Source organism: Manis javanica, chromosome 3 (genome assembly GCF_040802235.1).
Source record: "Manis javanica isolate MJ-LG chromosome 3, MJ_LKY, whole genome shotgun sequence".
Taxonomy (NCBI): Eukaryota; Metazoa; Chordata; class Mammalia; order Pholidota; family Manidae; genus Manis; species Manis javanica.
The window spans coordinates 210752789-210779936 of NC_133158.1; the positions used below are offsets into that span (position 1 = coordinate 210752789).

The 27148-nt window shown below is 49.3% G+C and overlaps 1 protein-coding gene across 6 annotated transcripts in view; it reads right to left on the reverse strand.

Annotated features, from left to right (window-relative positions):
• The window catches only part of SCARA5 (scavenger receptor class A member 5), a 108658-nt gene that overhangs the window by 55840 nt on the left and 25670 nt on the right, over positions 1–27148 (reverse strand). The gene's annotated exons all lie outside the window — the stretch shown is intronic.

The following is a 27148-nucleotide window of genomic DNA, read 5'->3' on the forward strand; positions in this document are numbered from 1 at the left end:
TTTCTCTGTCTCCCCGAATCCATAGTGAACTTGCCTGGGGCCAAAACCCTCAGGCAGGATACCTACGTATCCTGCAGACTTTCCATATACCTCAGACCTTGGAGCCTTGGAGTCCTGAAAGTGATGGGTGAGGAGGCATTATTGGCACTATTTAATGAGGGGAAATCTAAAGCTCAGAGTAATGAAGTAGATCCTCTGAGTTCTGATACCTGGAAGGTGACAAAGCCAGAATTGGGAGCCAGTATTCTGATGCCACTCCAGTCTCTCCCGCCAGACCCTCCTCTTAGCTTCCTTCCCCATGATGATGGGGGAAAAAACCCCAAACACGCACCATGAATAGAAAAGTGGGACATTATGGTCAAGTGCTGAAATCGGATTAGTCCTGGTGGCTATTCAAAGCTCACCTGACATCACCTGCCAAGCTTCAGTGACGCGTCAGGGAGAGAGGCAGGTCTACAAAACTCTCTGCATGTGGATGTGTTTCTTCTTGTTCTTTCATATTTTTTTTGTCTTTATTTTATTTACTTTTTTTAAAAAATACATTTTCTAAATCACAAATAAGTGGTATGTTACTTTGCTCTGGCTGCCGTAACAACATAGCACAGACAGGGCGGCTTAAATAACAGAAACTTATTTTCCCACAGTCCTAGAGACTGGGAATCTGAGATCAAGGTCAGCAGGAGCAATTTCTCCTGAGCCTCTCTCCGTGGCTTCTAGATAGCCGTGTTCTCTGTGTCTTCATGTGGCCTTCCTCTGTGTATGTCTGCGTCCTAGTCTCTTCTCATAAAGACACCAGTCATATTGGATTCAGGCCCAACCTAGCAACTTCATTTGATTTCAATTACTTCTTTAAAGACCATGTCTCCAAATACAGTCACATTCTGAAGTATTAAGGATTAGGACTTCAATGTATGACTTAATCTAACCCATAATAAGTGGTTGATGAGGGCCTTTACTAGAGATTAACTGTAAGAAGTTGGGTGGACAGCAAAGGTGAGTGCTGACTCCCAAGCCTTAGTCAAGTCCTTAGGTGGTTTCGGCTCCCAGATTAGAATAGCCTAAAATGTGTCCAGTTTGTCTCACGGGGCCAGGCCACCTGGTGGCCCAATTACCAAGCACCTCTTCAAATCATTGCTGCCTGTGTGTGAGTAATGCACTCCTAGGGCCTGACAATTCTGTTCAGAAACTTAAAAATCTCCTTGTAGGGAATCTTTTCCATACTTTAATGGAGCTCATTGGTCCTTTCTTGCAGTTATTTCTAGAAAGTGGTCCTCAAAGACTTACTAATTGAATATAATTATAAAGAAATAAAAACCTTTTCTGACAAATGTAGATCCTGCCCTCAAACCACACATGGAAAGTGGATTCCCATTTGGAGAACAGTGACTTGCCCCACAACACGTGCTCACTGAGTTTTCCAGGGCCTTCTATGGCATGTAAGTGATAAGGCCCATCGATCCACGATATAGTAAAGCCCCCAGCCTGTATTGATGCAGTGCATCAAGAAAGAGGGGTATAAGTACTGCTCTTTTAGAGCCCAAAGTTGATCTTATCCCCAGCAGTTTTCATTCCATTTGAAAAGTAAAGGGGAAAAAAAACCCTCATTTGCTAGATTTCACTTAATGCACGATCCTTCTATATAAGTGTGGTTCCTGCCTGTCACAAAACAGAAACTCCTTTCCAAAATCTCACCCCTTCGCGGAGCCAGCAAATTGACCATTTACATGTTTTTAATAATGCAAACAAATGGTCCCTTGCTTATGTAATAATTAGGCCCAGAATCATTAAAGAGGGGGAAGTTTTGCTGATTTGGCACTCTGTGATTGTCAGGCACCGGGCTGATCACTTACCACCTACGGAATTTCTGATACATACCCAGATTTTGAATTTTTATAGCAGTCCTCAGAGATACATATTGTGAGGAAACTTAGGGGTTTCGATCTACAGGCAAGATACCCACAGCAATGCGAAAATTAGACATATGAATAGGTACTGACCTCCAATGCCATGCACCTTCTCCCTGTCTCACCCAGGCTGGGCCCAGGGTTGGGTGGTGAGGAGACTGACCTGTGGACTCGAAGTAGGTGATCCCGTTCACACCTCTGCGTCAGAGCTGGGGCTGGGCCCACAAGGCGTGGACAGTCTCTTCCTCGATCTGGCAAGATGGTTTCAACCTTCAAATCTGCCTTTCCCATGTCCCCCAGGGGGACTTCTTGTCCCTGCCCTTCTAGCTCACAGGTGTGCATCACAGGTCTCAGCAGGAAGCAACCAAGAAAGGAGCAACACTGGGCCTGCAGGTTACCATGGTGGCCATCGGGATGGCTCTCTCTATTTCACAGGTGAGGACATGGAGTCCTAGACAGAAGAACCCTCTTGCCCAGGTCACCTGGCTAGACAGAGGTATGGATGGGATGATGACTCCAATGTCCATGCGCTTAACGGACTGACACAGAGAGAGAATGAGTATTAATGTGTGTCTACTCAGGACCAGATAGTGGGCTGGGAGTTGTCGTGTATTTTACTGCATGTGATCCTCTGAGATCATTGTTCATGATTATTTTCTGTATATCATGATGTTTTGAGATCTTAAAAACCCTCCTAGCTCGGGAGACTGCTCCTCCAGGAGCTCGCCGATTCTTAGAGACAGCAAGAGGCCCAGATGGGAGCATGACTTTGATTTCCAATCTGGAGCCAACTCTCTTCTATGCGGCCCCAAGAGGCAGTATTTCTCTGCCTTAACCATCCCAGAGCCAGGTACTAAGCACCTAGAGCCCACCCAGAGAGCCCAAAGCCCACCAAAATTATTCAGACTAGCCAATCCTGAACTGTCCGCCCTGCCCTGCCTTGACTTTCTCACAGATACCCTATAAAGGCTGTGGCCTACCTAAGCCCTCCCTCCTGTCTCCTGCCTCCGGGCCACGGGATGCTTCACCATGTGGCCCTGCCTGCGTTGTGCCCCCCGTGTGATGACTGTTTCCCTGAGCCTCGCCTCTGTCTCCTCTTATGGCATCCCCTGACTGACCACTTCATAAAAGAATGCAAAACTTGTTTCTGTGTCCAGTTTTACAGATTAAATTTAGGGAGATCCAGCACCTTGCTCAAGACAACACTGGTGGTAGGTGGCGCATCCAGATTGAAGCCCCAGGCCAGGGGACTGTCTGCCCTTCCAGGGCCCAGGTGGCCTGTCAGCCCCAGCAGGAGCCTGCTGAGGCTGGGAACCCTCCCCCACCTCTCCAGTCAGCCTCCTGGCCACAGTCACGTGAGGCTGTAATCTGCAATCAGTGAGGGCAGTGAGCATGTTTCTCTGTTTCTGTCTCTTGGGACAATTTGTTCCATAAGTGCTTGTTTTCAAACAGCTCAATCAATTATCAGTTCCCAGGGGTTCTCCTAGGCTTTGGGTGGGAGTGGTATACGCTCTCCCGGTTGGCTGATTTTCTCAGAAGCGTCTTTGCTTGCTTGTTGAACCTGTCATAACGTATTTTAAGGAGACTGGGAATTATTCTCACTAATAAGCATGTAAGGAATCTGGGTCAGACTTGCCAGGATTCCAGGCACTTACTGGGTTTCCTCTTTCAGAATATGAGGTTTGCAGCCCGTGTGTCAAATCTCTTCACATAGCTGTTCTTTAAAATGCGGACTCGGTGCACTAAGATCAGAGATGCTTTGGGCTGAAAGCGGCCTTCACAATCACTTACTTCTTGCTTTCAGCTGAGGAAACAAAGGCTGTGCGAGGTGATAGGAAATGTCCCAGGTCATTGAGAGAGTTGGTGGCAGAATCAGGGCTGGTACTTCTCTTTCCTGGAACCCAGTTCATACCTTTTTCTACCAGCCCACCCTGCTGTCCAGGAAACCAGAATCAGGGGTCACACATTCATGTGAATCATCGTTGACGTTAAAGCAAAAAGCATTTCCACCCAAACAGAGTTTTTCCAATTAAAAACATTTACACTAAAAGTAAGAGTTATTTTGAAGTATCAATTGGTCCCCAGAGTATCTTCCACTATTAAGTTGGATGTCTTTAGTATTGCAAAACTATTCAGTATTGCAAAGGAATCATATGAAATTGTGCCAGGGACAATCGTCAATCACAATATGGTGTTATGTGGGCTCAGAGCCTTTTTCTACAAAGGGGAAAAATTTTAATGACAATTTTAACATACTGTAATAAAAACATTGCATGCATCTCACGAGTATAATTTTTCAAAAAGTGATGGCTTTGTGTGAAGTGCAGAAGACTGTATGAAGGAAGTGGGTTTTAGAATTTCATGGACTCTGGGAATGGGGGGAGACCTTTAGCAGAGATTAGCAAAGAAGGAACAGGAAGCCTAGAATCTAAAGGCCTGGTTTCAAGGCCTGCCCACTGCTTAACTTGCTACTCTTAGATGAGGGAATTCATCATTCTGGGTCTCTCCTTTTCCTCTAAAACTAAAATAAACATCTATCTTTTCCTAAGGGAAAGAGTAAACTTTAAATGAGCACTTACTATAGGCCAGGCACAGCGTCATGTGTTTTATGCAGATGTGATCTTATTTGAGGAAATCAAATATGTGGGAACAAAACCCCATATATATTGCCATGCACAGTTCAAATGACTATTATTCATGTATTCATGTACACCCCTATCTTAGATGCTTTCTCTTTTCTCATGGATTATTAGATTTGTTGGCATTAATAGTCATAATGAAACATGAAGTCATATAGAGCTTTACTTCTCACAAAGCACTATTATGTACATTATCTAATTTTATAGTCAGGAGCAACATTTCATCCTCATTTATAGTAGTTAAAGAACTGAGGGCAGTGAGAACAAACGGTTTGCCCACCACTAGCTAGGGCGGCCAGCCTTGAGCCCAGGCTTGCAACCCTAAAATAGGTCATGCCCCACACACCGTGTCCCCCCATCTTTTTCCTGTGTGACTTCCTGGCATCCTGAATGCACAGCTCTTCAGCCTTTTCACCCCCAGGCCTGCTCCCCTGAGGACCTGTACGTGGGGGAATAAGGGACTTTCCTTGTTCCCAGAAATGCATACTAAAGTGTTTGGTGGTGAAGTTTTCAGCTTTCAACTGATTCCGCAACAATAAAAATAACAATAACAGTGGGAGAAGAAGACAGGGACAGAAAGAGGAAATGTAGCAAAATGTTAAAAATATATGGACCAAAAGGAAGGGTCTGTGGGTGCTTGTTATACAATGTTTCCAGCTTCTCTATAAATTTAATGGTAGACGTTAAAATTAAAAACGTTAAAAGTGCTAAAATGTTAAAATATAGTGTTAAAAAGCTGGAAAGAAAAAAAGACAGCCTCTGAGGAGTGGCAAACTTGTCTAATCTGCACTGGGCCCAACGGGACTGTCACCTCCCTAATTGTCCATACTACACCTCTATTAACATGAATTTGATTCCAATAGCCTTTGGTGGCCAACAGCCTCACACTGCCAACCTCAAGCCCGAAATCTTGCTTTAAAATTGCTGTCACGCACATGTTTGCTGTGTAGTATGTAGCACGGGACCTCACGCTCATCCACATGAGATTCTCAGCTCCGGCCTCTCTCTCAGGCTGTCAGGCTGTTTTGGATTCCGGTTCTGCATTCCTCTGAATTGAAGGCAGATCTCCGCAAGCCACACGAGCGTGTTATCTGGGACCGAACTACACTGAATAAAATTTGAGCTCGCAAAATGTGCAAAGCAGTGGGTTGGGTACAGAGACATCAGCAACAACAAATAAGATAGGATTGTTGATTGTAGGTGTGAACACAAACATCCGAAATGGAGTCATAAATCTCAGGGGGCCCTAACGTGGGGCCGGGAGGCCACTGGGGAAGTTGGTCTTACGCACGTCCACACCTGGATGGAACATGAGCTTTTGTACCGCTACCAATCACAAGTGGCTACATCCTGTTGCAATTCTCAAAATGAGGCTTATTTTGCTGAACTTCAACCTTGTAACTAACATAATAACCTACTCTATATAGACCAATGTTAGTAATTTTTGCCTATGCCAATCATAATTCTTTCAAACCAACTTATGTAAGCCTGAGGTTTTTGCCCTTATAAACTCTCTTTTCCTGAACCTCAAGTTCCTCCTGAATCTATCTTCTGGATTCAAACCCCTAAAGACCCCAAATAAATTTGTGGTTTCCTTTGCATCCTCTGTTCTTTCTTGTTTGATATAGGCTTCTGGAAGAACAAGGCCTTGTACATCCTTGATCACCCTGCAGAACCCACAGTAGTAAATATGTAGCAGATGCTTAATAAATACCTGATTTGGCCTGTCCTAGGTAAGCAGGTGAAAGGCTTAAGGAATCAGTTCTCTTAAGAGATGACATACTTAATAATCAAATGTACAAAAAACTTCATGGGATCATTAGTTATCAAAGAAAGGCAAAATAAAACGAAATGAAATCTCTGAAAATAACGGGCTGTGCTACATCATGCTGGCAAGACGATGGTAAAACTAGTGTGTTTATACATTGCTGATGACAGTGTAAAATACTTTTGGAAAGCAATTTGGCAAAGTGAATCAGGAGCCATAAAAATGTTCACATCCTTCATTCAATAACCTCTCCCCTGGGAATTTACCCTAAAGAAATTCAAAAACAGGGAAACACTATAGCTCAAAGAACGTCATTGCCTTCCTATTTGTAGAAGCAAAAATCGGAGAAATCATGAATGAACAATCCAAGAATAATTAAACCATGATACATCCACTAGAGGGCTTTGATGAAGCCCTATAAATGAGGTCTATTATGTAACAATGTGGGAAATGTTCATGCTATAACATCCCTTTACCATAAGGATTAAAAGAAAATTGGGATTATTGAAAACAATTGGCATTGAGAGCAGTGAAATTATGAGTAATTTTTATTCTATTTCCCGATGGTAGTGTTATGTCTGAGCAATAAAAAGAATTTAAAATAATCATCTATTGAATGAAGGAGGAAAAGATTGTGTTATGGGCTAATTTGTGTTCCCCACCAAATGTGTATGTTGAAGTCTGTACCCCCAGTACCTTAGAATGTTGACCATGTTTACAGATAAGGTGCTTAGAGGAGTGACTAAGTTGAAGTGAGGCTACCAGGGTGGGTGGGTCCTGATGCAGTATGACTGGTGTCTTCTTAAGAACAGGAAAAGACACCAGGCAGGTGCATGTGTGCAGGGAGACGACCTTGCCAAGAGGCAGCAAGAAAGCAGCCATTTGCACACTTAGGAGAGAGGCCTCAGAGAAAACCAGCCCTGCCACCACCTTGATCTTGGACTTCCAGTCCCTAGAACTGAGAAAATTAATTTCTGTTGTTTAAGCCACCCAGTGTATGCCATTCTGTTATGGCAGCCCCAGCTGCCATACTAATATAGGCTGTAACAGAGCAGCCAGCCAGGCAGGGCTAACTCAGCTGTATCCAAGGATCTGACTGTTTATCATCCACACCCCCAAGGGCACCAAGGGCATCTAGGACCAGTGAAAACCTAAGGAGGTCCCTTTTGCCATCTTTACCCCAGTGAGCAGAAGGTCCAATTTTCAGGCAGTGGCTCTCAAACTTGCTGCAAATCAGAAGCACCCAAGTAACTTTGAGATTATAGCCTCGAGATTCTGATTCAGAATGGGTGGGCCCTAGGAATCTGCATTTCTAATAATAACCCTGCCCTGTTTCTGCTTTAGTGACATAGGTGTGCTGAGAGCTCTAGGACAATTACAGTTCATTCGTTACCCCCTTAGCTTTTGGTTTTCTCCTCCAATCTCCTTCAACACCTTCTGTGTCTCCCAGCAAACAGAGGGCCCAGCTGGTGACAACGTCCTGTTGTGTTTTCTAGTGCAAGCTGACTTAAAAATCCAGAGGGCAAACAATTCCACTTCTGGGGAGGCACACAAAAGAATTGAAAGCAGAGACTCGAGTAGACATCTGTACACCCCTACGCAGAGCAGCGTCATTCACAACAGTCAAAAGGGTGAAGCAAACCGATTGTCTATTGGTGGTTGAAGGGATAAACAGAAAGCAGCATATCCTTACAATGGAATATTAGTCAGGCTTAAAAAGGAAGGAAATCCTGTCACATCCTACCACACGGATGACTCTTGGGGACATGCTAAGCGAAATATCCAGCCACGAAAGGACAAACACTACATGATTCCACTTACGTGAGGTCCCTGGAGATTCACAGAGACAGGAAATAGAATAATAGGAGGGGTAACGGGGAGTTAGCTTTTCATGGGGACCAAGGTTCAATTTGGGAAGATGAGAAAGCTCTGGAGATGAATGGGATGGCTGCACAGCATGGGAACGCACTTAATGCCATTGCACTGCACACTGAGGAATGTTAAGATGCGAAGGTTTATGTTGTGTCTATTTTACCACAATTTTAAAAATTCTAAAGGGGAATTAAAGAGGAGCTGGGATAGGGTGGGGCAGGAAGATGGACTGACCCCCTGGGGTGAGGGTGGGCCTTCGGGGAGGGTCTGGCGGAGCCCCAGTGAGCTGCCAGGCAAGCATTACTCAGGCCCTGCTCAGTCCCACCCAGGCCAGATGATAAATGGGCCTACTGGGAGGCCCCCGGTGCAGCCCAGCTCAGCTTTCACAACCAACTCTCAGGCCCTGGCCTGGGGCCCTGGGCTGGACTCTTCTTTCCCTTCCCCCACCTTCTCTGCCATCATGTGGGAAGGTGGGGGGTTTGGGGCTGGCCCTGCTCCTGGGGGAAGCCAGCCTTGGTCTGCTAGGAAGAGGGGTGCAGCCCGCGGCCGTGTGTCCGGTGTTTGTGCACCGGGTACCCAAATGCTCTTCAAACTGCCGGTCCCTGAGGGGTTTGGTGCGTGACGTTCCCAGGTCCCTCTCCAAGGACGGAGAGCAAAGTGCTGTGAGCAGGAGGCTCCAGCTGTGGGACCCTCTCCAAGACTGAGAGGGGAAAAAAGTGTTCCAGCCCCAAACGCCTAGTGAAATGGAAAGCAATGGGCTGCAGAAAGGAATGGGAGCCGCTCCCTAACCTCCAGTTTTATCAGGGAAAGTTCACAATCCATCCTTGAGAGTTCACGCATTCTCCCTCGTGATTTGCAACGTGGTGTGACACAGTCCTTTTCGTATGATGTGCTGTAAAGGCAGGCAGCATAAAAACCCGCATGGCCAGGCCGTGCGCTCCAACATGCAGGGGTGCAGCAGCAGAGAACTGACTTGGAACCAGCCTTCTTTGCAGAAACCCCCCTCCTGCCCCTCACAACTAGGTGCCTTGGTTTCCCTACCTACCTCTTCCCCAAGGCCACGTGGTGTGGCTGACAGAATAGTGAACTTCAGGATACCTGAGTCCCCCAGCTGTTCGGATGACGTGGGAGCAGAGCCCTTCCTGCCTGGCCTAAAGCCCTCATTTCAAGCTGGGCTGCATTTCTGGAGTGGGGCCAGGTGGACAGACAGCAGGTGGGGCAGTGGGGGCTCCTAGGTGAGCTCTTGATGAAACCAGAGTCTGAGCCCCAGCCAGCTGGTGCCATTAAACCTTACTGCACACCTGTCTACCCGTGAGAACTATCAAGCTCTTTGAGCCTCAGTCTTCCCATCTGTAAATGGGGTTAATGGCACACAGCATTGTGTGAGGATCAAGTGAAATGATGAGTGTGGAATATAATGCTCCTGTGATGTAATGGTGGCACCGGCGGGGAGGGGCCCAGGGGGTCATGGGGAAGTGGGGGCCCTGGATGCTCCACACTGGGCAGCTCGGGAATCAGGCTGCATGACCCAGAGTAGGAGAAAGGCCAGGAGAGTGCAGATTAGCCGGGACACCTGATTCCCGGATAACGTCTTTCCACCTTCACCAAATCCCATCACGAGAGCTTTTCCCTGCGGACTCTGTTCACCGGAGCCAGGTGGGGAGCCTGGCCCCCCGACAGTGTTTCAGCTCTGCATCCTCTGTTGTGGGTTGTATAGGTGCGGGTCCCGGCGAGGAGCCAGGGGCTGCGGGGGGCTGGGATGTGAGAGGAGCTGCCACCCTGGCCCGGGAAGGAAGAGCCCCTGCAGAAAGCCATGAGCCGGCTGGGCGCATGGGGCTGCCATGCACAAGTGAGGAGCTGGTCCTGGGCATTCTGGGGACACCACAAGGTCCTATGCAGAGCTCCAGGAGGCACAGCGACTATGTTCTGCTCACATCATTCCTCAAGGCCACCTGCTGGCTGCCTCTGAGCTTGAGTCCCTGCAGCCAGCACAGGTGCAGGGGCACCGAGGAGGGGAAGGGCTTAGCACAGCATTGCTGCCCGCTGGAGGCCAGCCCCCGGGCCTGAGACAGTGACACCAATGGATTTGTTGCCATGAAATCGCCCACATGCGGGCTTAGAGGAGAGCCAGGCCTCCAAGGTGCCAGGAGCACGTAGGCCTCCCCAGAGCCTGGTCCCGGCCCCTGCCTGTCAGGAGGGCCTGGGCCCTGGGTGGCCGGCCTTCCGCCCATGCCTGGGGACACCTGGGCCTGCACGTGCAAGCTCCACCCCCACCCCCCAACCCCTGCCAACAGCCGGCAGTGTGGTTCTTTCTCAGCACGATGATCCGAGGGCCCTGGAAGAAAGCTGGGCCTTCGGGACAGGAAATTCCACAGTGCCAGGCGCCTGGAGAAAGGCCCAGAAGGAGGGGCACAGGCTGCAGGCAGGCCTGCTCTCTTACTCTCAAGGACTCCTCGCCTTGTGAGGAGATGGCATGCGGCCAGGCGAGGGACTGAGTGGGGACCTTCAAAGTGTGGGGCCAACGCAGGTCTGTCAGTCCATTTGCCTGGGTCTCAAGGCAGCCTTAACCATGTCTGTCCTCAGCAACATCCAGGAAACTTGATGCTGATATTTTCCCTTGAATATACGTTAACAGATGCCATCTATGCGCTCATGCAATCAGTCCCACGGAGATCTTCTATAAAATGCGTATAGGAGTGCTCGGGAGGTCAGTGTGGACTAAGCAGCTTATTACATGGTCCACACCAAGAATACCTGAATATTACCGTGTGCTGGGACCCCTCCCCGAGAGGACAGGAGGGCCACAGCAGTACTCAGAAGATGGCAGAAGACCCCCACTTCACCAGTAAGCAAACTACAGCTCCAAGAGGCGAAGTAATTGGCCCAAAGTCACAGAGTGAGCACGGAGCAGAATGGGACTGGAGCCCAGGTCTGTGCAGTCCCAAATTCTAGGTTAACGCAGATGACACAGGAGGGTCAAATACGGCCCTGCCCTCACGAAGGTCACATTGCAGTGGGGAGTCAGACTTAGAAACCACCAGCCTTAGCACAAGGCAAGGGGCAAAAGGCACACAGCTTTGGAGCAGAGGCCAGGGCCACTTCCTAGGACCAGATTTTCCAGAGCCAATAGGACTCTGAAGGTCCAGTCCAGAAACTGTCCATCTGGAGTCCCTGATACAGCTTCTAAAGAGCCCTAAAACAGAAATGGGTTCTCAGAGGCCAAGACTGGTGACCACTGATGCACCTGAGGCTCCCCAGGGCAAGGCCTCCTGCCCAAGGCCGCACAGCCAGGGGCAGTTCTGGGGCTGACCTCCAGTGCGGGGGCCTGTCTTCCCTGTACCGCCCCTGACTTCCCTGCAGCCACACGGCAAGGCAGAAGTTGGAGCCCAGTCTGGGATGTGAGCACGCCCCGCCAGACCGCCGCGGGGCTGCCCAGGAGCAAAGTCCCCTCTTTTCCGTGGGAGAAGATGTACTGTACATATTTGAGATTTTGTTGTATATTCTGATGTTTTGACATCTGAAAAAACCTTCCTGGGCAGGGAGAGACTGCCTCTCCCAGGGCTAGCCCATTCTTCTCAAGAGCAAAGGGCCTGCTTTCGATATGCACACTAACCAGTCTGGAGCCACACTTCTGTCTGGCCAGTACCTTCACCCCCATTCCCCATCCTAATCATCCCAGGGCCAGGGACCAGGCAGCCAGTGAGCACCCTGACAGCCTGAAGCCCGCCATAGTAATTCAAACTAGCCGGTCCTAGACTGTTTGCCCTGCCCGTCTTTCCTGCAGACACTGCAATAAAGGTCTGGTCTGGGCTTCCCCCTTGGTCCCGGCCTCTGCCTCCGGATCACCCTGGTGCCTCCCGCCAGGGCCCTGTGGGGTGGGCCAGGCCTCCTGTCTCCAGGACCTGGGGGTACCAGAAGCCGTGCTTCCCTGAGCCCCTCCTCTGTCTCCTCTCGTGCCCACATCATGAAAGAACCCAAAGCAGAGAGGTTCCTGCAGGCTCAGCAGGACAAGAGGAAACTCAAAATGCTTTCTTCCTTTCAATGCTTCTCTGCAGAAAAATGTCCCGGTGCAAGTACTTTCACACCCCGGTATCCTGGACTAAGTAGTGGCCCCCTCCCCACATTCATGCCTATCCAGAACCTGGGAGTGTGACCTTATTTGGAAAGAGGGTCTTTGCAGACCTAATCAAGTTAAGCTCATCCTGGATTAGGGTGGCCTGAATCCAATATGACTGCGTCCTCATCAGGAGAGGGGCGTTTGGCCACAGACACACAGACACACAGGGAAAACCCACGTGAAGACAGAGGCACAGATTATAAAAGTGCATCTACAGACCAAGAAAAGGGATTGCTGACAAGCACCAGAGGCTAGAAAAGATAAGGAAGGATTCTCCCCTAGAGCCTCTAGAGAATGTGTGGCCTCACCTGCACACCCATCTTGGACTTCAGCTTCCAGAACTGCGGGCAAATAAATGTCCATTGTTCTATGGAGTACCACAAAGGCTCCCCAGAACTTTGTGGTACTTTGTGTGACAGCCCTAGGAAATGGATACACTTGGGGGGTCATTCTGATCAAGTTAAGTTTGAATATGAGGCTCTCGGTCTGCATGGATCAAGTCCTTGGAAGGGTGGTGGATGGTGAGTCTCCTGTCTTTGCTCCCATCCCCAAAGGCCTGGGCTGCAGACCCACAATACCCTGCTCCCCTCGGCCCTCAGCCCCCAGGCTGGTCACCCGAAGGGCAATTAAACGACCTCCTCTATTTACCACAGTTACCCGGACCTTTCTGTTAACCATCTACACATATTTACAGAAACAGAATAATTACAAATCCCAAATTGGTATGATCTTTCCATAAAGCCTTAAAAATATATGTCCACGCTGACCCAGCAATACGACCATCAGGAGTCTACCCCAAGGAAATAACTGACTCTGCAGACAATGGTTTATGCACGAGCAGTATTTGTTATAGCAAAATATTGTGGGGAAGAATGAGTGTTTTTCCTCTCCCTTCACCCTTCTTCCTCATTTTGACACATACCCAACTCCTTTTGGGACCAGCCACAGGCCAACCTTAGGTAACAGAAGGGGGAGCTTTGTAATAAACCCCAAAGAGAAAGCAAGGCAGTAGAACTGGTTTCAGCACAGCAGTGTGTGGGAGCGTTGCTCAGAGGAGGTCACGTTTGCAGAATAGGGTCTGAAGCACATAGGCATCTGACCCTGAAGCAGAACCCAGGAGGGGTGTTTTCTTCATCCTTGTTAGGGGCTGAATCATGTCTCCTCCCCAAAATTCATATGTTGAAGCCCTGAGCCCCCCACACTGTGAGTATATGTGCACATGGGACTTTCAGGAGATAAAGGTTAAATGAGGTCATAAAGATCGGGCCCTGATCCAATAGGACTGTGACCTTGAAAGAAGAGACACCAGGGATAAGCTCAGAGCACAGGCCCTGTGAGGACAGGGGAGAAGTGGCCGTCTGCACACCCAGGAGAGGCTTCAGCTGACCACAGCCCTGCAGGCACCTCGAGCTTGACCTTCCAGCCTCCCGAGCTGTGAGGAATTAATGTCTGTTATTTATGCCCCCCAGTCTGTGCCATTTGTTATAGCAGCCCAGGCTAACCTATACCCTCCAGGTCCCTCTTTCTGCAGTCTAACCCAGCAGGAAACCAGGGAGCCCAAGGGCAGCAAACAGGGCTGAAGGCTATAGGATGCCAGGGGCTGGGTGGACTGGCAGAGTGTGGCAGAGTGGAGAGTTCTCAAAGACCTAGGGGTGGGGTACATGGGGCAGGTAGGCAAAGAAACAGGAATTGAAGCTCCTTGGAGGGTAAGGAAGGGGATCCCTCGAGTGGCCCCCAAGTCCAGAGCAGAGGGGCACAGGTGGCAGGTTGCAAGAGCCCGTTCCTCTCGCCACTGATGGGGATCTGGGCTGAAAGGGTTTTCCTGCACCCTACTGGACTCTGCCAGCCACTGAGTATCTTCATTCATCAACTGCCATGTCCTGTCCCTCAGGCAGAGTTGGCAACTCCAGTGTCCAACAACAGGGGGGTTAAACAAATGATGGTATATCCATAAACTCGAACTTGAGTTTTGGTTTGGGCCTGTTGAATCTGAGGTCTCTGTGCCCTTCATAGAAGTTCTTTGGAAGATGTTGCCTGTCTGGAAAGAAGTAGGAACCTGGAGTCCTCAGGACACACACAAGGTGGAGAAGCTGTGAACATTGATACTTGGTAGGAGACAAGGTCTCAGCACGGGGGCTCCTAATGTGGAAGGTGCAGGGGAGCAGCCATAGAAAAAGAGTGTACCATCATACATGGTTGGTTGGTTAGAAGGCAAACTGGTGCAGCTGTTGTGGGAAACAAATAGGAAGGTTCATCAAAAAAGTAATAATAGAACTACCTTAAGATCCAGCAATCCCCCTTCTGGGTATGCACCCAAAGGAAACGAAAATAGGATCTCAGAGGTCTCTGCACCCCTATGTTCACTGCAGCAGCGTTCCCAGTGGCCAAGCCATGGAAACCACCTGCATCTGTGCATGGATGAATGGATACAGAAAATGCAGCACATACATAAGGGAATATTACTCAGCCAAGGGAATAAAAAAGGGAAACCCTGTCAGTTGCAACAACATGGATGACCCTGGAGGGCATTATGCTAAGTAAAGTAAGTCAGACACAGGGAGACAAATACTGTGTGATCTCATTGACACATGGAATCTAAAAAAGTCAAACTCATAAAAGCAGAGAGAAGAATGATGGTTACCAGGGGCTGGGGGTGGGTGGGGGACAGGGGAAGATGTTGGTCAAAGGTTCAAAGTTGCAGCTATACAAGAAGAATAAGTTCTGAAAATGTCAGGTATAGCACAGGGACTAGAGTTAATAATATGTATTATGTACTTGAAATTTGCTGGGAGGGTATATCCAGTGTTGACTGGATCGTGGTGCTCATTTCATAATGTGTACGTATATCAAAGGATCATATTATACACCTTAAAGACACCCGATTTTCACTTGTCAGTTACACCTCAGTAAAGCTGGGAGCTCAGAGCATCTGACTTTGCCCCTTTGCTCCCAAATAATGACTCTACTCCCAAAGGATGTGAAAACATTTTTTTTTTTAAATTAGCGAAGCACTGGCTTTGAGAATGAAGGTTGGTGCCAGAAAGCATGTGTCTGGGTCTGGGGGACAGCTGGGACCCCTGAGGAGGTGGTAAGAAGAAAACCACAGGCCCAAATGGGGTCGCTTGTGTGAAGGTCCCACATCAGCAAACTTAACATGCAGCTTGACTGCAGTCCCAACCCCCATCCCTCCCATGATGTGACCTTAAATCAGGTAACAGGGAATTGCCTGGGTCACACTAGGAAAGCTATGGACAGATCTCTTAAGCTCCCCTTAGGAGGGTGACCTTGCTTAAAACACGCATCCTTCGCCAATCACGTCCTTTTTCTCCCTCCCTTGTACTTGCTAGAGGGGCTGCTGCCCCATTCATGCTCATTTAATGAAGCCAAATAGATCTTCAAATTTACTCCACTGAATCAGTTTGAAGCAGGGAGTGCACGAGAAGACAGAGCTTCCGAGGTGATCAGATTTGGGGGAATCCAGAGCCTCAGATGCAAGTCCCTCTTCCGCCACGGAGGCACTGGAAGCCCTGAGCTGAGCGGGACACTTCCCCACCCCGGGCCTCATTTGCATTTACACAGCTGAGGCCAGGACTCAACCTTCCCAGCTCTGCTTTCATTTGTCCTTGGGTCTCCCCCTTGCTGAGTGCCCTTGGGGCCCTTGCCCAGCTCCATTCCTCTCCAGGAAGCCTCTGCAGGCAGCCGTAGGAGGGCAGGAGGGGGGCAGCACGCAGGAGGCGGGCAGCATGTCTGCAGGTTCAGGGTGAAGGGAGGAGACCTGCTTCTCCACCTGCGGGGGCTGCACGCTGGTGACTCCTGAGAGGTCAAAGCTATGCTGGGCACTGCATTCTGGGGATTACAGAAGGATTCCCGTGGCTTTTTAAAGGGTGGTTTTATTGAAACACCAACAATATTAGAGGAAATTGAAGGAGAAGAATGTGAACCAATAAGCCTCCCACTCTGCACAGTTGTTTCCACTTCTCCAAGTCCCCTTCCGCCCTTTCTCCATTTGCAAACATATCTGATTGCATAATTGGGCTTGAACACACACCCGCAACTGGGCAGGCTTGCTCCCCCTGACGTTATTTCATAACCATTTTCCCACGTTGCTTTATGGCTATCATTTGGAGTGGCTGTGTAATATTCCTTTGTGTTGATTTACCATCCTTTAAGCAACTCCCTAAGGTTTTTTAGTGACATTTAAGGACATTGAGGTGTTTTCCACTTTTGAGTGGTCGTAAATAATGTTGCTAAGAGTTTTGTGTACATGCTGTTTTCCTTCTTTGTAATTATTTCCTTGAGGCAAACGGAGTAGGATTTCTGAGCCAAAGAGTATAAACTGCTTTATAGATTCTGAAAGGACATGGACTTTCTCAAGGCAGTCTGCTTGTTTATTCATGCCCCATGGCCACAGCTAATGGTCAGGGGACAAGTGTTAATGCGTAAATAAGGATGCCTTTCCTGAGCTCCTCCCGGAAATATACAGTTTTTCCAAACCTCTGGCAGATAATATGCTGAAATGCTTCACAGAGGACAAGTGGCCAGACCCCGTGGTTGCTGACAACAGCATGGAGGCGCACGGCAGCTCTCCACGGAGGGATCCCTCCCAGAGGGACTCCGCGTGGCCAGGGCTCCATGTGATCCCTCATTTCCCATCCTGGGAACTGGTGCCATTACCACCTAGAAGTCACTTGGGGCACCTCTTCACTGCCCCCACCACGTTCATGCAGGCACTAAGTGGGGAAGGGGGCTCCAAGGACCCCTCTTAGTCATGGGGATCTCTGGAACAGGGGGGCTGGCTCCTGGGAGCCCCACTTGAAGGCAGCAAAGCTCAGATGGCGCTCTACTCGGAGAGAAGCATGGTGCGGGACCCCTGGGGGAGGCCACCCAGCTCCCCTGAGCTAGGGCAGAGCCTGTGCCTGCTTCTGTGCTGGGATTTCCCGGGGAGGGGAGGGGGGAATACAGGAGGGGCTACCCCCACCCCAGTTCCCTACATCCTTGGTTTGCTACCACAAGGACCTCTGGGGATGCAGGGCTCTCACACAGGAGCAGAGAGACAGGCAGGAGCCCGGGGAATCTGCCACTGTCAGGCCTCCCGGGCTGTCCAGCTGGAAGGGCAGCTGGGGCCAGGAGGAAGGGTTTCCTGGCTCTGAGGGTCTCTGAGAGGTGGAAGGCATGTGGTGAAGCCTGAGATTACCCTAACAAGACCAAACACACCATCTGCCTGGAGGCACAGCAAGCGGACCAGAGAGAGACCAAGGAGGGCCCCCACCTACCCCCTCTCCCTCCAGTGCCCCACAGATGAGACTGGCTGGTTGTGTGGGAAGTTCTCTGCCTCGCTGTCCTTTCTCCTGGGCCCTCCCACCAGATACTTGAGACATGCTTATACTAGAAAAGTATTCATCATTTATCTGAAATTCAGATTTCTTAGGGCATCCTGTATTTCTATTTGCTAACTCTGGCACCCTAATGGGAGGCATCCAGAGGGGTCCAGGTGAGAGATGTGGGTCATCAGGACTTGCGATGGGAGGCAAATAGGGGGCAGGAGGGAGGAAGCAAGGATTCCTTGGTTTTGGTTAATACAGCTGCGTAGATCTTGGGGTCATTTACAGAGAGAGAAGAATGGAGGAGAAATAGCTTTGGGGAGGGGGAATCAAGAGCTCGGTGTCCACGTTGAGTTTGGCATGTTTATTACATAACCAAGTGGGGGTGGCACAGGTAGGTTGAATATATCAGTCTGTAATTCAGGGCAAAAGTCAGAGGTGAAGACAGAGTTGGAATATAATGGCATCGGATGGAGGTCACCAGGAAGAGAATTCAGTTAAAGAAGAGACGAAAGCCAAGGACTGAGCTACTAATCACTCAAAGATTCACAAGTGAAGCAGATCGGGATAAAGCAGCAAAGGAGACCAATGGATTATATTTTACTGTCTCTATTGTGAGATTCCCAGGGAAACATTTATTGAGTCCCTGGTATAAGCCAGGCATTACGCAAGGCCCTTTATGTATTTTCTCACTGCATTGTCATAATACTAAGTGATCATTATTATCACCATTTTAATACGGTTTTTAAAATAAGGCTTAAAAAACTTCCCCAGTTCACAAGTCACAGATGATCAAGCTGATATTTGAACTCAGGTTTACCTGGTTCCAAAACATCTGTTCTTTGCTTCACACTGTTTTATAGTTTGTTGTTTGTCTGTTCGTTTTCTCATACCAGCTTTTCCAGTTGGTATCATCTTTACGGCAGGGGCCCCTCTTTATTCCTCTTCGCATCCCCCTGTGTCTAACACAGTGCCAGGCACATTGCTGGCATTCAGCAGTGTTGTTTTGCACTCGATTCACAAGGGCTCCAGGCCTTTGGGTGGGGACAGACAAGGCACATGCCTACAAGATCGTCACAGAATTTCCAAGAGTTTATAACTTCTCTCCAAAAGGGTGGAGATCAAGAGCTTGGTAGTTGCTCAGCTTCGATCTCAGTCCAAACTCAAAGTCATCATTTAGTGACAAAACCTACTTGATGGCTCTGGAACACGCAAAAGAAGACAGAGCCAGAAAGCAGAAGAAAAGGTAGGTTTTGAAGGTACAGAGGCTGAGCCATGAAGAGGGAGATACAAGCTGCAGAAGGGAGCCAAAGACTAAGTCCAGCCCATTCCCATCTTCCTTTTGCTTAAATAAGAAAGTGCCTTTTCTTAGCAAGATCTGGGGGCTGTGTTCATAGTGCCTCTAACCTTTCCTCCAATCCCAGTTCCTGGAGAGAAATCAGAGCAGTTGACAAGGCTCTGTTGCTATTTCCTGTACAGCCTGGTGAAGTGAGGGCTGGATTGCCGTACGGCTGGTGGGAGTTGTATTCTGTGATGATCACCTAACAGACACCAATGGCACCTTCTACATGCCAGGGACGGCTGTAGGCAGCTTCCATGGATGAATTCTCCTAATCCTCACCGCAGCGTTTCAGGGTGGAGAGTGTTTTCACTTGAATTTTACAGACAGGCTGCGAAGGCTCGGGAGCTTGAATAACTTGCCTAACATCACACGATAAATGGTAAAGCCAAGACGTGCAACCTGGCAATCTGACTCCCGCACCCATGCATTTCACCGCTGGGTGACAGATGATGCCTCCAGCAGGGGTCTGGGGTGGGTGATGTCCTGAATTCACATGATCCCATCGTGGTGCAGGCTCCCACTCCCTGGCTGCGGGACTGTGGGCTGCTCTCAGCCTCCGTTTCCTCACCCGTATACTGTGAACTCTCTTCTGGATTCCTTTGATTCTTAGGAGGATTAGGTTACATAACATGTGTGAAAATTCTTGGGAAACCATAAAACACCTTCCAGAGGTGAAATGTTAAAGGGCTGATCAGTGGTCAGTATAAGCCTAGAGTGGAGGGGTCAGCAAACTTCCTCTGCAAAGAGCCAGGGAGTAACTGTTTTAGACTCTGCAGAGCATGTGGCCTCTTACTACTCAACTCTGCCGCAAGAGTTTAAAAGTGGCCACAGACAACACATAAATGAATGAGTGTAGCTGTGTGCCAATTATAGTGTATTGACAAACCAGGCAGTGGCTGGATTTGGCCCTTTGTCTGGAGGAAGGCTCCCCTGGGGCTGTAGCTGAGATGGATCCTCTGCCTTGTCCCACCTCGTTGTTGTAAGGATTTGACTGAAGACCCACGGAGCTGTCACATTCGTAGGTGACCTTCCCTCCTCAGGGGTGGTGGGAGGCAGCCATCAAAGCCAGAGAGACATGGAAGGTCCCTCACCGAGGTCAGGGCACTCTTCTGTGGACAGGCCAGGATGTCAAAACGCTCTCCCCCTTCTTGCCTCCCACTCCCCTGGGAGTAGGGCGACGCTGGGCACCTGCTGCTGGGGTGGCTCCGATGGCTTGGGAAGGCCCACACAGCCAAGGCGGAAGGCAGGGGAGGGTGCATGAGGTCTAAGTTAAAGGGAAAAGTCTGGTGGGGAGTCTCTGAGGTGATCTCACCTCACCTCACAGGACAGTAAAGTGTGTGCATGGGCTGCCGTGCCCTCCTGGGAACAGTACACGTGGCAGCAGGCTCTGGGATGCAGATTGGACTGGGATACTGGCTTGGACATGACTGATGTCACAAGACTGAGAGGGAAAGCTACATGACAGATGTCTGCATCCAGATTCAGACCCATCCAGCAGGCTACAATACTTGGCAGAAGACAGCATGATAGCATTTCACTGGTATTACTACTGACAGGATCTGCGTTTAAGTTAAGGCAACGACCAAATAAACACGGGCCAGTTGCACTGACATGGGACACAGGAACCCTCACCAGGCACATCTTCCTTTGAAAGAGCTCTGGGGTTGGGGTGGAGCGGGGAATGGACAGGGTCACTGATGGCTGCACAATAGCCCATGTGTGCACGTGGTGCTGCATATCACTGAGGGGCTGCTAGCAAGGCTCAAGTAAATTCATGCCACATCCACAAGTGAGGAGAGTCCAGACCAGAGCCGGCCACAGCCCCACACTCCCTGCCCTGGCCGGACCACACCAGCAGTACTGTGTCTAATGCCATCTGCCACCACCACCTAGAGCTGGTTGGCTAGGGATGGGGGTGGGGGTATGGCCATTACACTGAGGTGTTCAGTTTAGGCCAAACATGAACTGAGTACCTACTATGTGCAGGGCACAATGCTAGGCACTGGGAGTGAAAAGACACACACACACACAGTGCCGTATCATGAAAGAGCTTTCTTCTGGAATGGAAGGGGAGCAGGCGCATAAACGGGTAACTTCAGTACAGTGCGCAGTGAAGGTGGGGCGTGCACACCCACATCTCCTCGCCAGTCTAATGAGCTGCTATTGAAGGAACAGGGCTTGCATAGCGTGGTGTTTTCAACTCACTGAAGAACAATCATGAGGATGAGGAGAAAGCCTTGTTTTGAAAGGAACTAAGGAAAGGAGGACTGGCCAGGCACTGCGGTCCCTTGGGGCTGCCCTTTGGCAGATGGACAGTACCTCGCCTGCCTGGGAAGTCAGGAGGGAGGCTCTTGCCCTGGATGGGAGGTTGTACCAGACGTCCTGTGAGGCCCCTTCCAGGGCTGAGCTCTGGGCGCCATGGGTGGGGAATGGCCCACAGAGCTGGCTAGCATGCTTTCTCCGTGAAGGAGCCACAATGCTGGAAACACAGTCCTATTCCCTGGCATCCTGAGCTTGTGCTGCCACGGCAACTCCAGGAAACCCAAGTCTCCAGGCTTCCCCTGGGAGTTAGCTGGAAACGGGCTGGCTATGCACACAGATGGAGCAAACCAAGTTCTCTTGGTAGACAAAACCACTGGATGCCTAGGCCAAATGAGTACACTTCTAATCCCTTACTGTTCTGACAGCAAAACCCCTCTAGTTGTTCCAGCCATGACAACAACAGCATGAACAATATCTAATATTTGTTTAGTATTTTCTATGTGCAGACACTAAGAGTTTTCATGTGTTAATTATTCTATCTCACAACTACCCTAGGGGGTACATGTTGTTTTCCTCCCATTTGATAGAGGAGGGAACTGATGATTGAGAAGTGCAATGATTTACCCCAAGATTATAGAACCATTCAGGGGCACAGCCCAGATTTGAGCCCACATACTCGAAGCCCATACCCTGGAGAGAATGTGGCTCTTCTCTTCCAGTGTTTGAAAGACACACAGAACAATAGAACTGTCACTTAGTCCATTGTTTTTCAGACTGTGGCTCATATCTCATCCATGCATCATGAAATAAATGTGTGGCTTGTACCATATTTTTAAATGACTAGAATAGAAAATCATCTGCATTCATCACACATTTAAGATTATTTCAGTTACGTGACTACGGATGAGCTAGTTGTGTTGTAAAATATATCTCTTGGTGTAGGTCATGATCAAAAAGTCTGGGAAACACTGATCTAGCCCAAACTGCTCATTTTACAAATGAACGTACTCAGGTTCAGGCAGCGAAGTGGTTTTTCCCAAGATTACTGAGTGTAACAGATGAGCTGGGAGTGAGTGACTCTGACTCACATTATCACGATTCACTGACTGCAGAGAAAACCAAGAAAAACCAAGAATGATAATTCTAACAGTGGGAGGGCGACTCTTATAACAATAATAATAATAGCTGTGACTTCTGTAGTGCTTACAGTGTACCAGGCACTCTTCTAAATGCTCTAGCTATATCAGCTTATTAACTTCCTAACAGCCCGGTGAGGCAGGTGGGCTTGTTCCCCCATGTTCAGATGAGGAGGCCCAGGAACAGAAAGGTCAAGTAAGTGGGCCCACATCACACTGCTGGTAATGGAGAAGGGGTGGATTCACACCCAGCCAAGCTGGCTTAGAGTCTGTGGTGTTAACCAGTAGAAGGCACTGGTTGCCTCAAAATTCTCACAGAATGGTATAATGCCAGTACAGTATACACTATGACTTATGTAATAAACCAATACCTATGTCTTCTATGAGCCACATGTCCGTGAGTGCAGATTCCATTTTTACCATGTCATTCTGATACTTGTCTAGAATGGAAGTAATCATCTTTTTTCCACAAATAGGTCCCTTGTCTCTGTCATTCATTTGGTTGTATTCCGGTCACATATTAAAAATCATCATGAGCTTGAGGAATTGAATAACGTAATAACGTAGGCAGATTTTTTTTTCAAGATAAACTGTGCACAAGACCCTTCCTTGTTCCAAAAAGAATGAAGGCAGTTTACAGGGATACATTAAATACATGAAGATAACCACAGGTGAGAAGATAAAGAAAGAACAAGTTCAAGACACTAGATGGAGATAGGATGAGACTAACAGACATGTGTTCCCTAAGTCTATACACGGGCTATGGGAAGAACACAGATGCGTCTCCAGGTTTCCATGTTAATTGCCTTCAGATTTACACACCTTATACTGGGATGACAACTCATGCTCCATTTGCACTAATTACCTCCTTGAAAGCAATTTTAATTACTTTCAGTTTCACAGTCTCCTTAAGGGGAAAACAAACAAATTTCTCAAGTATCGCACCCCTCCTTCTGAGACTCAGACAGAAACTAATTTCTCCATGCATCCTCCCAGGCGACACTGTAATGGAATGAATGTCCGTGACGACACCACTGTGAAAATCTCAGCGTGGGAGCTCACGGTGCTGTGTCTGACAGCGTCTCAGTAAAGGAGGGTTGAGGGTACCACACTGTGAATTGTCAGAAATCTGCCACATAAACGAGTATGGGCTCTGAGCAAACTGTTCTCTGATGATAGGGTCAGGGACAGACCAATTCAAGACAAGGTGATCAAAAAGAGGGGTGCTTAATGCCAGTGACCTTTGGGTCACTTGGTGTTGAGCTCCCTGCCAGCTGAGCCCCTCCGGCTCCCAGAAATCAGGCTCTCTCTTGCATAATTTGGCGTGTAGCATTAGCTACATCATACTGTCCCAATGTGCATGTGTGTTTATGGCTTTAAACCCTTCCAGAGCAGAAATCAGATCTCGTGATTCTTTTTATTCCTGTGCTAGAGACGGAACATTTTGTGTCCCACCCAAATCCATATGTTGAAATCCTAACCCTCTATGTGAAGGTATGAGGAGGTGGGGCCTTTGGGAGGTGAGGCCATCACAAGGGTGGAGCCCTTGTGAATGGGACACGTGCCTTGTCAAAGAGACCCCAGAGAGCCCCCTCACCCTGTCCCCCACGTGAGGACACAGCAAGAAGACGGCTGTCCGTGCATGAGAAGTGGGTCCCCGCCTGATACCGTATCTGACAATGTCTTGACCTCAGACTCCCCAGCCTCTAGAAACGTGAGACATAAATTGTCCTAAGCCCCCAGCCTACAGCAGCTATAGCAGCTGGATGGGCCGGAGCAGCAGGCCCTGCCCCGGTGCTGGGCACGCCCTGCGCCCTCATGTGAAGCTCCTACAGAGAAGGAGGATGGAACGTCAGACTGTCACAGCCGAGGAAGAATTGGCGGAAGGTGGGAAAGGGGCCCCCCTGCCCGGGAGCTGCCTGGGTGCCTCCGTCGTCTACATAGCCGCACTTCTCACCCTCCCGCCATGTCAGACCCGCACACATTTGCACAGCCCCTTTCTGCTGCTTCATTTTTAAAGTGGGAATTCAGAACCCTCAGTGGCTTTGTGACAGGGAAGGGAGGAAGATGTAGTTCCTGATGGCCACTCAGTGACACCACAGTGATGTCCCAGGTAAGCCCGCACCTCCTCTCACCCCTGAACTCCCTCTCCAAGAGCATCTTCCCTAAAGTGCTCTGCTGAGCACCTCCGGACCACATGGCCGTCCAGTCTCAGGTGTCCAGTTCATGAACTTAAGCCCAACAGTCTGTACTGCCCAGAAATGAATCTGGAACAGAACAAAAATGTGATAGGGAACCATCTGTGCCTGCCATACACAAAACGGGCTGGAGAGGTAGAAAGGCAGAGAGGAGCTTGGGGGTGGGGAGGATGGAGGAATGCCCTCTCCTTGGGAAGTGGTGGAGGCTGGGGGTGTAGAACCCAGTGGCGCTGGTCAGGAATGGATAGGCAGACAGTGGGTAGAAAGCCCCATGGAGAAGATATCTGGGCAACGGCTGGGTTAACCCTCTGCCGGGGAAGCTGGGAAGATACATAAGCACATGGTGCAGCACATGCTTTTTATTTTAAGTAGTTGTTGGATAAAGAGATGAGCTGAGAGTCATTCCATGTGAGGTTTTCTAAGAATAATATTTTTATATAATTAGAATATTGAAAAACAGTAAGAGCAAGTGTTTGTGCTCCAGTCAGATATTGTGATCAGGTATTCAGCCCTGGCACTTGGTTGCACTGGGTAATTTCGCCATCCAGTTGAAAAATGTATAAGCTTTGTTCCAGTGGGGAGGTTTTAAAGACAAGGAGTGGTTCAAACAGAACTCCTCTGTCTCAGTCTGCCAGGGCTGCTGTAACAAGCACCACAGAGTCGGGTGTTTAAGCAACAGACATCCATGTCTCATGGTTCTGGAGGCTGGAAGTACAAGATCAAAGTGCTGGCAGATTCTGTTGTTGTGAGGTCCCTCTCCCTGGCTATCAGACGGTCCCTCCTTGTTGTGTCCTCACATGGCCGACCGCTCTTTCTCTTTCTTTCTCTCATTCTTTCTCGTGTCTTTTCCTATAAGGGCACTAATCTCATCAAGAGGGTCCCACCCTCATGAGCTCCTTACCACCTAATACCACCACGCCGGGGGATGGGCTTCAACATATAAATCTGGGGGGAGCACAGTTCAGTCCATAGCACCACCTGTGCAAGGTGACCTCAGCAGGCACTCAAGAGCAGTTCTGCCCCAAATGGGGAAGTGGCCAGAGCAGGACCCCCAGCTGAAGTCAGGCAAGCTCTGGTTTATGCTGAACCAGGAATCACCCCCCACATTTTGGCATTTTCAGAAAGGAAGTATTGCTGGAGGTCTTCAATCAGGGTAATCTAGAGAAACATCCTACTAAGGTCAGGCAGGGCCTCCTGGGCGAACTCCAGACTCGTCTTCCACATTCTAAGTCCCTTCCAGAGGGCAAAGGCCACTGGTGACTGTACTCTCTCATGGGCCAGCCTCACCAAACCTCTCCCAGAGGCCAGTATGATTTCCCGGACAAGACCCTGGGAAGGTGGCAGCGGCCACCTCACCGAGCCAAGAGAGATTGCACGATGCTGTGTTTTACCAAATCAGTTCCAATCCACCCAAAATTCCACTCTACACAGGCAATCTGGCATCAGGAAACTTCAGGTTCAAAGGTGATCATAATGATCAAAATCCTCCCCATATGTCCCCAGGGAACAGCAAAGGAAACATGGCAACGTTCTCATTAGATTGGGAAACCGTGGTCCACCCTCCCTTTGAAATGTCCAGGATGTCATCATAAATCCCGCTCGAACTCCAGGCCAGCAGAAAAGCCTTTTTGCATCAGGCTGGGCAGCCCTGCCTTTTAGACTCTCCTCTATTTTGAATGGAAATCTGTCCCTTTACAAAATCCACCTCTTGGTCCAGTTCTACCCTCTGAGGCCACACAGACGGCATTGCCCTCTTCCATGTGGCAGCCCTTCAGACACCGAAAGAGAACTTTCATCCCCCTGCAATCTTGTCTTCCTGAGAGCTGATGGCCTTCCAGGCCTCCTGGGCCTCCAGAGACCTGCCCCGGCATCCCCGCCAGCCTGGGTCCCTCCTCTAGACCCACTGATGTCACCTCGAGGTCCCTGTTAGCAGAGTCGCTGCAGTACCACAGCCCTGCTTCCCTGCTGTGCTGAAATACTTCACAGAAATTCTGGAAATTTGTTATGGTTGTGCCTGCCAAGCCCACAAAACCCAGATCCCAAACTCTCACTGGGCAGCCCAAGAATATGTTCAAGTCATCCTCTGGCCAGACATGATCCCTTGGTCTGGGATGAATCATGAGTTTCTCTCTCTGCTGCTGTTGGCTGCCCCCCAGGTCGTCGGTGGGACAGGCACCACCCCTGATGACGTCCTGCTCCCTGAGTGTGGAAACCTGAGGGTGAAGGCAGCACTGACTGTCCCATCACAGGGACCAAGTGATTCGCTTGGCAGAAAATGAGCCTGAGACCAGGAGGTCCTGGACATCTGCCTTAGGCTTTCCAGGGAAGGGTCCTCAGCAAGAGCTTCCCCTCCAAATTCCTGGCCTGCAAGTAACTCCAGCTGCCCACCCTCAGCACTCCAACCAGCTCTGCCAGCCAGCAGCAATGCCTTCACTTCTGCACCATGGCCTCCTATAAATTTCCATAGCTCCCGTTGTGCCAACATGCAGTCCCTGGTCTAGAACCTGTGGCATTCTGCCTGGAGACAGGGCTGTATCTGTGTGCTTCTGCTCCATCCCCCAGACTGGGAAATCCTTGAGGAAAGCCCCT